The sequence below is a fragment of the Palaemon carinicauda genome, chromosome 40, assembly GCF_036898095.1.
Source record: "Palaemon carinicauda isolate YSFRI2023 chromosome 40, ASM3689809v2, whole genome shotgun sequence".
NCBI lineage: Eukaryota > Metazoa > Arthropoda > Malacostraca > Decapoda > Palaemonidae > Palaemon > Palaemon carinicauda.
In genome coordinates this window covers 59879225-59893864 of record NC_090764.1, presented here as the reverse complement: position 1 = coordinate 59893864, position 14640 = coordinate 59879225, and the positions used below count along the sequence as shown (strand labels likewise).

At 37.4% G+C, this 14640-nt stretch overlaps 1 protein-coding gene across 1 annotated transcript in view; it reads right to left on the bottom strand.

Annotated features, from left to right (window-relative positions):
• Window positions 1-14640, bottom strand: part of AstC (Allatostatin C) — a 142954-nt gene that overhangs the window by 106705 nt on the left and 21609 nt on the right. The gene's annotated exons all lie outside the window — the stretch shown is intronic.

Below are 14640 nucleotides of genomic sequence, written 5' to 3'. Positions count from 1 at the left end.
GGATATCGTCCGAATTGTTCTGTATCAAATACATTTCACCAACGTAGTTGAATGAAACTCAAGTGATGTGTACAATGTACTGTATATTGCTGTTCTGGTATAAATTCAGCAAAGATACAAGTTTGATATGATTGTTAAGTTTACTAGTTTCCGTCTCACAAGCCCCATATTTTCCTTGGATAAGAGTCATCTCCTGACTTGGCTGTTAAATGGTATTTCAATGGATAATAGCATATTTAGTTAACAACATGCTGCAAGAAGAACTTTTCTCCTTCTTTTTCTTTGATACACAGCCATAATGTACGTATTTCATCCCATTTAATGATATGTTGTTAAACAATCTCAATTCTTTAGCCCTAGTAATAGTAACAATAACAACTCCTTTGACCATGCCACGTGGTATTCATTTACTAAAAAAAAAAAAAAACATTATACCTTTCCTTATTCTTCCTAATTCTTCTATCATTCTCTGTGTACAGTATTGTAGAAAACTAATAATACGGCCATTTATTACCATGAGCAGAGTAGCACAGAGATTTTCGGCGAATTTCTAGGATTCTTGAAGTAGTGACAGTGATTGTTGTTGTTGTCAGAATGGATAAAGGCCTTCATGTCCGTCAAGGAACATACATTTTCCCCCACTGTGGGATTGTAAACCCCACACTAGCTCAGTTGCTTCTTTCCACTTCCTTATGCAGTAATACCGAATTAGTTACGCACATTACCGCAGCGTTTATAGAGTTGTAACTTGACTGACCTGATAAAGGCAGAATAAAAGACCAGCCGATGTCTCAATTTTTATATTTTTACCCAGATTTTTTTCTTTTAATAAAAACAAAAGTTTAATCGTACCACTAAAATTAGTGTATGATCTTGAAGGCATTAATTCAATGCTATAATCATTCGATTGTATTTCACCTTTCTAGAATGTTCTGTTAAGTCTACACTGCATCGATTCTAACTTTAGCGAAAAGTTTCCATGAGATTTTGGCAAAATTTGTTATCAAGACATAAGCCCTACGAAAAAAAAAAAAAAAAAAAAAAATGTTCCTTATAAGCAAATTTCGAAGAAAAGCGCAAATAATTCAAAAGATACTGTATCCTTGATTTTCTTATATCATAGAAGATATTTTCCAGATTAAGCAGGTAATATGAATGTACACACACACACATATATATACAGTATATATATATATACATACATATATATATATATATATATATATATATATATATATATATATGTATATATATATATATATATATATATATATATATATATATATATATATATGTGTGTGTGTGTGTGTGTGTATGTATGTATATATATATACGCGCCATGACCTCCTATTCCAGTCTGTTTATGGTGTCTCTATGCCATGCTATACCCGTAATTTATTTTAGCTCGTCAATCCTTCGTCTCCTCTTCCTTCCCCTACTTCTTTTGCAATCTCCTAGGGATCCAATCTGTTATTCTTAATTCCCATCTATTATCTATTATTCTAATTATATGTCATGCCCATGTCCATTTCTTTTTCTGCCTATTCTTAGAATTTACACTACTCTAGTTTGCTCTCGTATTCATTTTGCTCTTCTTCTGTCTCCTAGTGTTATTCCTAGGAATATTCCAACAGCATCAACTTATGGATTGGAGCCTCCATAAAGCCCTAGAACATTAGCTAGTTACAGCTCAAAGAGCTATGAAAAAATGGTAATAACATTAAGAGACATACACACACATATACATATACATATATACACACACGTGCACGTACACACATATATATATATATATATATACATATATATATATATATATGAGAGAGAGAGAGAGAGAGAGAGAGAGAGAGAGAGAGAGAGAGAGAGAGAGAGAGAGAGAGAGAGAGAGAGAGAGAGAGAGCGGAAAGGCATCTCCTACTCTCACCACATAATATCAAAACGCTATTCATTAAATATGAATCTAGTAATATCCGATTACGATTGATATTTTTTGACTTACTGTGTCAAAGGAAATTATGTTGGCGTTAAGCCCGAATTATACAATGGTGTCTATCTTTATTTAGGGAACATATTTTTTGGTTTACATATCAGAAAAAAATTGCTTTGTTATGTGGTCTTAGGTTAATCTCTCTTCTCATAGGTTTAGTTTGTTGAATTTTGATATCAACGGGTGTTGAATCATTAGCTTAAAGGAAACGCTTAGCCAGTTGAAAATAATTGAATTAGTCAACGTGTTGATAACTGTTTATGAAACATATAAAGGCAGAGAGTTCTGCACACATAGTGGATTGTTACAATGGATTGATCAAATCTGCTGAAGGACGAATTTTCACTGCTGTGTACGCAGAACTTATTTGATTTAGTCTTTCAATATGTACATATGCGTATACACTTACCTATAGTTTTAGTTTTTGCTTTTGTTTACAGTATTTAGTTTGTAATGATCTGTCCTAGAAAATACGGCTATATTTTCTTTGTGTCCATTTTCGGTGGGGGTGATATGTAAAAGAATACCGTGACAATTGATTATTGGGAAGAAAACAATTCTGATTATTCAATTTTGGCTTCGAAGTTTGTAGATGTGTTTCTTAGTAAAAACACATTCTGTTATAAAGTGAGAAAATGACTATTTTATATATCTGGCGGTTATGGTTTAGTGGAAATGTTGAAATGCTTTGATGGTTATCATTGGTGAATGCAATCTTACTATCCTTTTGAGATAGACGTGGGAGTATTAGGCTACCTCCTGAATGATCAGAGGTCATTGTCCGATACTACTTTATGCTAAAAGTAGGATAATTTGTGTGCATAGGGCATGGTATAACGTTAAATAACAGCCCCTTTTCTTTTTTTTTTTTTTTTTTTTTTTCTTTTTATGGAGCGGAAACATTTTGTTATGACTAAATTTACGCTTAACTACGTTCAGTTAAGAGATGTTGCTCAGAGAGATTATGCTTCAACTGAAAATGAATACATTTTGATCATAAAGGAAATACTTTCTGATACAAACCAAGAACATAATTGGTGGTCACCCTTTAGTTAAGCCAGATGGCTCTGCCAATCAATGTCCAAAGGAAAAGGCAACCCTTTTGGCCGATGTGTTTGGCAGTAAGCAGAGTAATGAGAACCTCAATCTTCTTCCTGTTTTCCTGAGGCTATATTAACTAGTTTGGCTTTTCGGTCCCGTGGAATTGAAACACTCTTGATGGTCCTTGATGCTTATGGAGGTGTAGACCCAAATCTTACGAGTATTTTAATGCTGTTTTTTATGAAGTTCACTATCTCTTAACTCCCAAATTGTATGCAATTTTCTGCAAGTTAGCATGAACTTTTTGGTACTTGGAGAACAGAAAATGTTACTCCATTAGATAAATGTTGTGTAAGCAAGCAGTTACATTGTAACTAAGAGGAGAGGTGAGTGCAACTGAACTTTATTAAACAATCATTGATTTTATATACACGGACTTCCGAGCAACAATGTCTCAAAAACTTAAGCAGACATGGTTGATCTATTAACAATGCAGGGAAGAGCGAGGGATAAGGTAAAAAGAGGAAAACCATTACAGTGTAAGAGCGTGAATGAAACACATTTGGTAAATGGCTCACCCCTTAAAAAGGACATTCATGTGAAATAGGGTGCCCTACTCGATTGAGGTGTAATGTAGGCGGGTCATCTGGCAGTTGATATGCACATTTTAGGTGATCAATGGAGATCCAGTCTTCTTTGCCACGAATGTTAATAAAATGCTTTCGGCGTACGACGGATCACTCGGAAATGGTCCGGGGGTTTGCTAGTGTTGCTACATAGGAAAATGTGCGTTTGTAAGTGCATACCCATCGGTATGTGTTGCTTGGCTGGGGGCTTGTAAGTCTGGCGTCATGTAGTAAATCTTCTCACAATTTTGAAGTTTTGAAGAGGTTGCAGATGGGAAAAATTAGGTAGGGACAACCAACAGGTCCCCATACACCATTTTATATGCTGAGACATTCGGGGCATCTTTAGGAATGGTCCTTTGTCCCAGGAGGACCCAGGAAAGCTGGTAAACCTTTTGAAGTCCTTGCAGCGTGACATCAAAGCTGTTTTGAGGGTGCAATGAAAATATTCAATCATTCCGTTTGCAGCAGGAATGTTGGCGGTTGTGTGGTATAGGGTAATTACCAGGAGATTCGCTAATGATGGCCACAATCGAGAGGTGAAAGTGATACCCCTATCAGAAGTAATATCCTCAGGGATACCAAATCTCGCTATCCACCCTGAGAGCTGGCAGATGTACATGTGGTAGACGTTGCACTTTCCATGGCCAATGAGTGGAGTGGTCGATGACAGTAAAAAAGTAATGGTGTCATTGTGATGGGGATAGGGGACCTACTACATCGTTGTGAAGTGGAAAAAACAACGCTGAGGTTGAGGAAAGGGGCCCACTCCTGAATCTGTGTGTCAAAGTACTTTTGAAGTTTGGCATGAAGTGCAGACACGGACCCAATCCTTAGGATTTTTGGTAATGTCATGCCAAGTGAACTTCGTCTTCAGTAGCTATGCAGTAGATCAGTGCGAGGGATGTGAAAGAACATGAATGAAATCAAACACCTGTCAGTGCATGGAAGCAGGTATCCACGGTCTAGGTCTACCAGTACTGATGTCACAGAGGAGGGTAGACTTGTAGTCGTCGAGTGGGACGTCTTGCTAACAGAGGGATATGCAGGATGTCCTACATGCTTGGTACTTTGGGTCTTTTCATTGTGCTTCTGCCAAGGCCTTATAATCTAATCCCAGGTGAATGGCGGCCAATGTATTTCTTGACAGGGTATCGGCAATGGAATTCTTTTTTCCAGTGACGTGTTGAAGGGTGCAATTGTATTCAGCCATGTCAGAGAAATATCGGCATTCTGGCACAGGAAAAGTGAGAGCAGATGCATTTGTAAGGAAATTCTTTGCATAGCAGAAGGCCTCTTCTTGAAGGAGACTCCACTTTAGGTCTTTTGGTTTGTCCATGAGGGAGGCGTAGATTGGGCAAGAGTAGCAGCGATGGCTGGCAGGAAGCAGTGATAAAAGTTGATCATGTCCAAGAATTCTTGCAGTGCCTTGACGGTCGAGGATATAGGGAAGTTCTGAACGACTGCTACCTTCTCAGGGAGGAGGTGGACTCCTTTAGGAGTAATGCGGTGCTCTTAGAACTAGACTTCATTGGCACGTAAGGTACACTTGTTGTACTGGACTACAAGGCCATTCTGTCGCAGGTGGTCAAGCACGATACGTAGGTGATAGAGGTGTCCCTTTTTGGTGGAAGAGAATACAAATATTTTGTCCATGTAACATACACAAAAGGGGAGATCCCCTAAAATGCCATCCCTGAGGCATTGAAAAGTGTCCCTAGCATAACGAAGGTCAAAATAGGAGTAATTGAAGGTATATGTACTGAAGGGGTTCATGGGCACCTGATAATACCTCTTTAGGAAGTCGAGCTTGGAGAAAACATTTGCTTTGTGCAAATGGGTAGTTAAGTGGTACTGTCAATATTTTCAGGCACCTGTAATCCCCACACGGGTGCATTGAGCCATCTTTCTTTAGAAAGATGTGTAAGGGTGATGGCCATGGGATTGAGTCCTTTTGGTAAAGGCCCATTTCTTCCATTTTAGCAAACATTTGTTTAGCTGCTGCCAAATGATCCGGTGCCACACGCCTAAATCCGGCAAACACTGGGGGCCTCCATCCTCTTGATATTGTGATAAATACCGTGTTTGTCGGGAACCATGGGCAATTAATGAAGTTTTGGACGGAAGACTCTTGGTACGGTGTGAGGAGGTGGGCGTAGGTATCCGATTGTGTGCTGATGTGGAGAGTGAGGTCGGAGGGGGTTTGAGATGTGTGTGCGAGCACGAATCCGTGTTGACTAACCGTCGGTGAGCAACATCAACCAGGAGGTGGAAATGTGAGAGGAAATTGGCACGGCATCAACCAGGAGGTGGAAATGTGAGAGGAAATCCGCACCAAGGATTGGTAATGTGATGTCATCAATGAGATACTTCCAATTATATTTGGTGCTTCCAAACGATAATTTGAGGGTTTTATAACCGTGCTTGGGTATCCCAAATCTACTGGCAGTTACCAGGCAGAAGTCAGCAGACTTAGACAGACTACGTCATATCCTGGAGAGTGGCCTTGGCAGAAAAGAACAGCAAACATTCATGCGTTCATCTACTGACTTGATCAGTTGGACAAAAACTTACTGACTAATAGATTTCCTATTTCTGAACTGGATATTAATCTCAGGCACCGTCATTTAGTTAGTTCTTAGTGAATTTTTCATAAAATATTCTTAATTCTCATCATCCTTTTCGTTCAGATCTTCCCAGACTGGGCCATTCTATACATAGTACTAGGTATGCAGTTAATTATAACAGGCTTGCTTTCTGCATCATAAGGCCCAACACTACAGAGTAATCGAGAAGTTTTATTCAAAATGTGACTAGATGGAATGGTCACCGTAATCAGGCAGTTGAATAGGTGGAACTTCAGAAGTTTAAAATTGCTGAATCAAGTCTGTCTCTATAGTTTATAGACGACAAATATTGCTAGTGATCTTAATATATTTCAAATTTCTATGCATTACTTTCCATGTAGCTTATTTATATCATTATTTCCTTTCCTTACTGGACTATTTTTCTCTGTTGGAGCCCTTGGGCTTATAGTATCCTTCTTATCCAAAAAAGCTGTACCTTAGTTGATAATAATAATAATAATAATAATAATAATAATAATAATAATAATAATAATAATAATAATAATAATAAGTTATACAACCACACGAGATATTCACAGCGAAATAGATATTTGAGTACTGTGATGGTAACTACTGCTTAAGAGATTTAGAAATGACACATGTCATAAAAATACACGGTAATTCTTGTTCAAAAATATTCTTTTATAGTTTTTATTTTTTGTTTTGATTTGACGGCATATTTATGTGATAAATATTTTGCTTTGTTGTCAACGTTCTATCCGCAGTGAACATAGAATAAACGATCTTTTGAAGTTCAAACTGCCTTTTTTTTTTTTAATTGAAATCAGTCGGGATATTTTTATAGAGATTATGCTTCAGTGTTTGGAGAATATAGATTTGAATAGAAAAGCTTTGTCTATACCTATATATGCTTGTATGAGGAATGTTCATGTGATGCAAATTACACGCACTACCCACCTCAACAAACATTATACACATGAACATATATACACACACACACACACACATATATATATATATATATATATATTTATATATATGTATATATACACACATATATATATATATATACACACACATATATATATATATATATATATATATATATATATGCGTGTGTATATATATATATATATATATGCATATATATACACACACACACATATATATATATATATATATGTGTGTGTGTGCGTGTATGTGCGTATATAAACACACACATATGGATATATGTATATATATATATATATATATATATATATATATATATGTATATATGTATGTGTGTGTGCATATGTGCACACATACACACACGCATATATATATATATATATATATATATATATATACAGTATATATATACTATATATATATATATATATATACATATATATATATATATATATATATATATATATATATATATATATATATATATATTTTACCATACGCCATCATACACCTTAGTGGAGGTGGCGTTGCAAAAGTACATCATTTCAGTTTCCATGCAATTTTTCATTGATGAGGTTGCTAACACAACGCTCCTATTCTTGACCATAGTGCATGATTATATATAGTATACTTGCTAACAGCTTGGGGATTTCCAGACCATCTTTGTGATAATCTTACTCATTCATGTTTTCGTTCCCTTATGTACGTTCCCTGTGCTTCACAATTTTCTGTCTGCATATACCCTTTTGTCTGTGAAACATCATAATTCTGGAATTATGATGTGGCGGCTGGAGAAGAATAATTCAGTGTTCGAGTAGTTGAACAGGAGCACATGGGCAGGGCCAGGTATTTTCTGACCGACAGTATGTTACTGGTTCAGTAGGAATAAAGTACCTCCGTACTTAGGTTTGTCATTCAGGCTCGTAGACACCTAACAGAAGGGAAGGAGGTTCATTTCTCCGAAAGAGGAAGGGAGAAGTTAGACAGGGGAAAGGGAGGAAGACCTTCCAGACAACAGCGACTCCGATTAGAATGAATTGCAACGCATCAGCAATTGTTCACAGGTAGAGAAAGAGAAATTTAAAATAAGCAAAAAAAAAAAAAAAAAAAGCTGCAACAAAATATCTCAAGGTCAAATATCTTTTACTAACGACAGATACACAGGAATCCTTTAAACCACTTAATTCAATATTCTTATTCATGTTCAGATTTTTCAATCCATAAAAGGAAAAACCTGTCTGGGAATAAAAAAAAAACACACTAGAACGCAAATAACATTTCTCTGAATAATGGTGAAAATTACACACGTGCACACACACACGTATATATATATATATATATACACACACACACACACATATATATATATATATATATATATCCAAAACCTTGTATGCAAAATATGTGTTTGATATAGTGAGTTAAATGAACTGTTAAAAAGTACTATGAGTGTCATAAATTGGAGGGTGTGATCACTGAACTCTGTTATACGTGACATGTCCCTAGAATCATAATGTGACAGTATATTTCCATCACAGTGGAGAATTCCACAAAACCTAACAATTCAGCATGTTGAGAGAGCATTGCATCTGGCTTGTGAAGGTTAGTCAGTACCATTTGAGCGGTCAGTAGACAAGGTACTCACCTGAAAGTATCGGCTGTACACAGTGTATTCACGAACTTTTTTGTAATAAAGGGAAAAAAACCCATGTTCCGATGTCTCATTATCCGTTGACATGGGATATATATATATATATATATATACACATATCATAGATTCACTGGAAAATAATGAGTTACTTAGAATCATACCATGAAAGTGCAAGGAAGTCAAGAACTTAATAGGTCATCGTGGGTATTGAAACATTCAGACGGGACATATGGTGATGTAACAGCCGAATCATAACGAAATGGTCCATATGAAATAATGCAATATATATAAAGAAACTGCAGCATAGTAATAACACAGTAACAAATTTTATATTTCGAAATATATGAAATTCCCCTTTCCGATATATTGTCCACCACAGAGAATATCTGCTCTGTGGCTGTGCATCTGTCGAAGTAACGCCTCGGCTTCGGCGATATCTTGGAGGAAGATGTGCCATTGCATAATTGAGCCACTTCCAACCAATATGTTAGCCTATCAGCAGAGTCCATGTGCATGTATCCTTCTAGCTGGAACATATCTACAAAGGTACATTGAAAGGGTTATCACGAGGATAGGGATATTTGCAAGGTTTCAGGTGGTAATGAAGCAGCATGGGTATCACAAGATACAACAGGCTTTCCTACCATGCTGCAAAATGCCTTCTATCACTGGCAAATAAGTTGATTGATTTACTCTCCTGAATATAGGGGAAGGGCTTGAAGGCCAGCATACAAAGTAGTTACAACCGACTGACAGAAGGCCTCTGGAATAAGTAATCGGGCATATCTTGCTGAAAAGTGTAGGTAACCAGGTCTCTAGGGGGCTACTGCCAATCATTCTCTGATACCATAGAATTACTGTTCACAAGGAAGTTCTTATGATTTCTGAGTGTGACAGTCACCTGCAGTAACTGTAACTTCCATTAACTGAAAAACTGGGTTGACATTACCAGCCTTTCTGACTGCCTTTTCATCCATGGTATATCCAATTCGTTTGAGGGCTTCTGATACTGCTGAAATTACTGCTTTGGATAGGTATTCTTCAAGTGCGTCGAGTTATTTCTTACGGGGAGGGTACAGCAGTAGTAAAATCATTAGTGCAGTTCCTCTTCCTAGGTAGATACTTGGCCTAGAATTCAAATTGTAAGGCTTTCTTTTCAAATCAAAATAGCAGTTGGATGAAGACATGTGTCAGAACTCTGTACCTTAATAGTTTAATTACAGGGTAATCCGTAATGACTTAGAGATTAGGCCATCTCAGTAGGAAGAGCCATGCCTCTAGAGGCATCACATATTGACAAGGGTTTCTCCTTCTACAGCAAAATATCCTACATTGTCAGGGGTGAGACCACTTCTACTGCATAAGGTAATTCTCCAGCGTCTCTCGCAGCGGAGGGGAACACGATTGATGGGTAACCACAATGCTGCTGAAGGATGACAAAGCCTGTGACCTCCTTGCTTCAGTCAGTGACAGCAGCAGTAGGGTGAACTTTATCGTAATATGTGATGCTATCCTTCGTCTGTTGGCAGATTGCATCTATTGTTAGCCATAATATCCCTCGGAGCTAGTCATACCAATATATTTGTTTCCTGCTGATTTCTATAGGATGACCTCTCAAAAGATCTGTAATGGGGCCAGTGACAAGGCATTGGGCAAAATAGTTCACAAGGTTATTATATAATGTTATATGTTGCTGGTTTCACTTGCATGGGGACACTTCTTGCAGTGGAGTGGAGGTCATTGGTAGGCTTGTAGATGTTACTAGCCAAGGGGGTAGCCAACAAACATTACATCTCCCCTGCAGAACTAGAACTTTTCTAGCTGTAGTTTATGCCCATCTCTGCACACGTGTCCAGGAAGTCAAAAGTTAGCCAGAATGCTTCCTTACCAATTCATCATGCAAAAGAGTGCCATCTACACAATTCAACTTACATAGGACATCTCTAATGACATCATCAAAATGCCATGTATAAGCATCACTAGTGAACCAGTGGCCTATGGGCATCCTATGTTACTGGTAATGCTCAACTGGGAAATATATGTGGCAAGGCATCAGATTTCCCCATCTATCTCTACCTGATAAAAATCACAATGGCATTGGTAACAGCATAAAGAGACACCAGATACCATGTCTAAGGGTGCTGGGGTATGATGAGTCTCCATAGGGCAATAGATATTAAGGTGCTGGTAATGCAATACATGCCTGGGATGTCCAGTTATTCATCTGCTACTGTTATCCTTGCACACCATTTTGTTGCCTCCCTTCAAGATACGGGTTGGATGACACCATTCCAGACGTCTTCATGAGTTGCAATTTCACTTCCTCTTCTTAATGCTTTGGCACCTGTGCCATAGTTTGGCAGGTGCATGGTATGGCTTAGTGTCAAATGGATGTGCTGGAGTTTCTTGACAATCACAGGTAGGGGCTTCCTGGAAGTGTTAAAGATTGAGGACCAAAAAGGTTGCCGCAGCCACTATTCCAGTTTGGCAGCATTTGCCTCTACAGATGAGTAAGCTATCGTCAGTAGTCAAAGGGGTAGAGAGGCACTAGCGGTAGATGTCTTACTGCCAGAAAAGGCAACTTCTGTGCAGTCTATCATAGGAGTGTGGCAACAATATTCTGTGTATTAATCTGAATTTTATACAAGCGGTTAATTAAAAAAAAAAAAATATTCACTGATTGTATCATATACACGTCTCGTGTAATAGAAAGGTATCCGAATGTTATTCTATAGGACATCGATCCCAAGCCCTTCAGGTGGATGTTGGTAACATCCTGCAGCCCTGCCCTGTGCTTAAAAGCCCAGTACTAATGTTAATACAATACAGAAGGTGACACATACCTGGGCACTTGTATCAGGAACTGCCAGGGTAGACACAGTTTCCTATTCCCCTTGTGTTCGAGAATGATCTCGATCATTAGTTGTGACTACAAGCAAGCTTTGGCAATCATAAAAGAACTTGATTTCTAAGGCATAGTAGCTGTGTTACTTAATTCGGTCTACTTGCTTCTGCAGCATTCCTTTAGAGGTACTACCTTCTTGCTGCCATGGCAAGTGATGCCCTCTGCCTGACACAAAGCTCTCTCGGGTGCATGTTAGCCTCCGCAGTTCCAACATTTACGGGTGGCGGGGAGCACTGGTTAGTGGATGGCAGCAATGAATTGCTCTTCTTTGTTGTAGTACACATGGTTGTTATGCCCTGGTGGCCAGTTTTGAAAGTACTGCACGTGGTCCTTAGAGCATCGACCTTGTGAAAGGCAATATATGATAGAAATATTGCATTTTCAACACTTGATTACTGAAGTCAATCATAAGCTTACATAACAGCATATATTCAGAAAATTTGTATGATCAATTGAGACACTAAAATTAACAATTATTAGCCTTCTGGATATCCTTTAAAATCCCTTAAATTCCCACTGCATGTGGAATATTTTTGATAGGTGTGTTGATATGTTGGAACACAGTTGAGTCTAATATGATGGACATCTTTTAGAGGCACACATCTATTGAGTAGCAACAGGCTACCATTAAGCTTTTCCAAGACCGGAAAGAGGCGGATGACATTTTCACTTCACACTTCTGAGGGTCAGTTGTCCTTGGAGGGGAGCTCCATGCCCTCCCATAAAGACTGCATCTTAATTAGCCTGAAGAGTCTGGGTGCTTGTTGCCGTGCATTCAGCAAGGACAAAATGATGGTAGGCCTTTATAATATAAGAATTTGGTGAGCTCTTGAAATGGCTAGTGCATTATGATGGGTATCAAGGAGGCTGAATGCCACATGAATATGGAGGTACATACCAGTAACAGACTGCCAGGCAGATAGCGGCACGGCACTTGTACCAGTGTCCAACTACTGGAACATTATAGCACAAAGTCTTTTCAAATTTCTGCCTCCTTTTGTCGTAAGAAATCTTCTAGAGTTCGTCCTTCTTTTTCTTCTCTCCTTTAGGAAGAAAACATTCCCTTCTTCTTCCTGTCAATCCTAGTTCTCTCTCTCTCTCTCTCTCTCTCTCTCTCTCTCTCTCTCTCTTCTCTTCTTTATAGGAAAAGTAAATTGTGATGGAATCTTCTGCAGATCAATTGATATCTATTGATGCGTGAAAATCCTGAGCAATATTTTCTTCATTACTCGTTTTTGTGCTACGATTTTTGTAATCATTACTTTGAAAGTTGGAAGTTCATTTCATATCATCTTGTGATTAATTTCAGAAATAATTCTGCTTAAGAAAAGCTTTGATTCTTCATGAATAAATATTCTAACCCTCTATAGTGCCCCAACGACAAGCCCTTTTCGTTTCCATCTTCTTATTTAGTTTTATAATGATAGCGCTCTACAAGTTTCTTTTTTATTGGTCTAGAAATGGAAAAGAATGATATCAAAAGAAAATCATTTTGGGATAGATTGAAAATCTGGATGGCTGGTTCTGGTAGGCATGAAAGTTCTATTTCCTTCTCCTTATGCGGAGAAAACAGAATAAAACAGCACATGGGCGACGTCTGTAGTTAAGAAAGTTCTTACTCGTGATTCAAGATAAATATTTTTATTTATATGTTAACTGCAGATTCATCCCTCTCACCATTCACCTCTCTCTTACGCTCATTCTCATGCTTCTTGGATAGTAAGGGGTGGCCCTTTCTTTTTGATGGCCTTTCGGTCCAACTATCCAGTGCATTCTGGGTCTTTTTCCCCTATAATATTCCTGAGTCATACACCTGTTCCTAACTTAGCCATCCTGGCACCTTTACTAACTTTTCTGTCATTTTGTTTCCACGTATTTCCACATTCTATTCACTCTTTTAAAGCATCTTACGCCACATATACTCTTCAAGCAGCTCAATCCAACATCCTTAAGGTTTCTCTTGATTATTTTATTAGTATTCATCAAACAAAATTCTATTCTATGAAAAAGAATGGACTTAATTATTTTTCCATTCATTCAAACGTCGTAATGTGTGTGTGTATATATATATATATATATATATATATATTTATATATATATATATATATATATATATATGTATTTCAAAACACACTGCCTATATAAATGTGTGTGTGTTGGAATAGTGATTTCCTATGTTATGGTATCAAATGAGAAAGAGAATAGTTTAGTTGATTACAGTTTCTTTCGTCATCATCAGGCTCTGTTAGTCCACTGCATGACAAAGGCCTCAGACTTGTTCCTCCATATGCGTCTGTTTATGGTCTTTCTAAGCTAGTCTGTATCCGCTAATCTTCTTGACTCGTCAATCCATCGTCTTCTCTTACTTTCCCTGCTTTGATTGCAGTCTTTAAAGACCCACTCTGTTATTCTTCTTGTCCATCTGTTATCAGTCATTCTCATGACATGTTCTTTCCGATTCCATTCTTTTCTTTCATATTGTTTCTTTATTCCTTATTAAATCGATGCAAAAGCTGAATGTTTCTTCCGTGGAATGTTACTGAAGAAGATGTTGGAATTCCCTTGAAGAGTAACTTATTTTATTGAGTAATCTCTTTAAATTTTAGACTAATTCTTTAAAGATCATTCTTTCTTTAGATACATCAACCTAGTTTAGTGCTTATTACGGGATGGAAGCATAAAGAAAATACTTTATTCTAAAAACTATTTTTATGAAAAAGAAATATAAATTCTTTTGGTAAGAATGCAGACTATGATTATATGAGATCAATACTTATTAAATCTATTTCCGAATGGGAAAAGAGAAAACCACAAGTTCATGTACTTTTTTTCATGACAAGAGGTTGACGTTGATTCCGAAGTTTCAGAAGTATAGGGTGTAGGACACAGA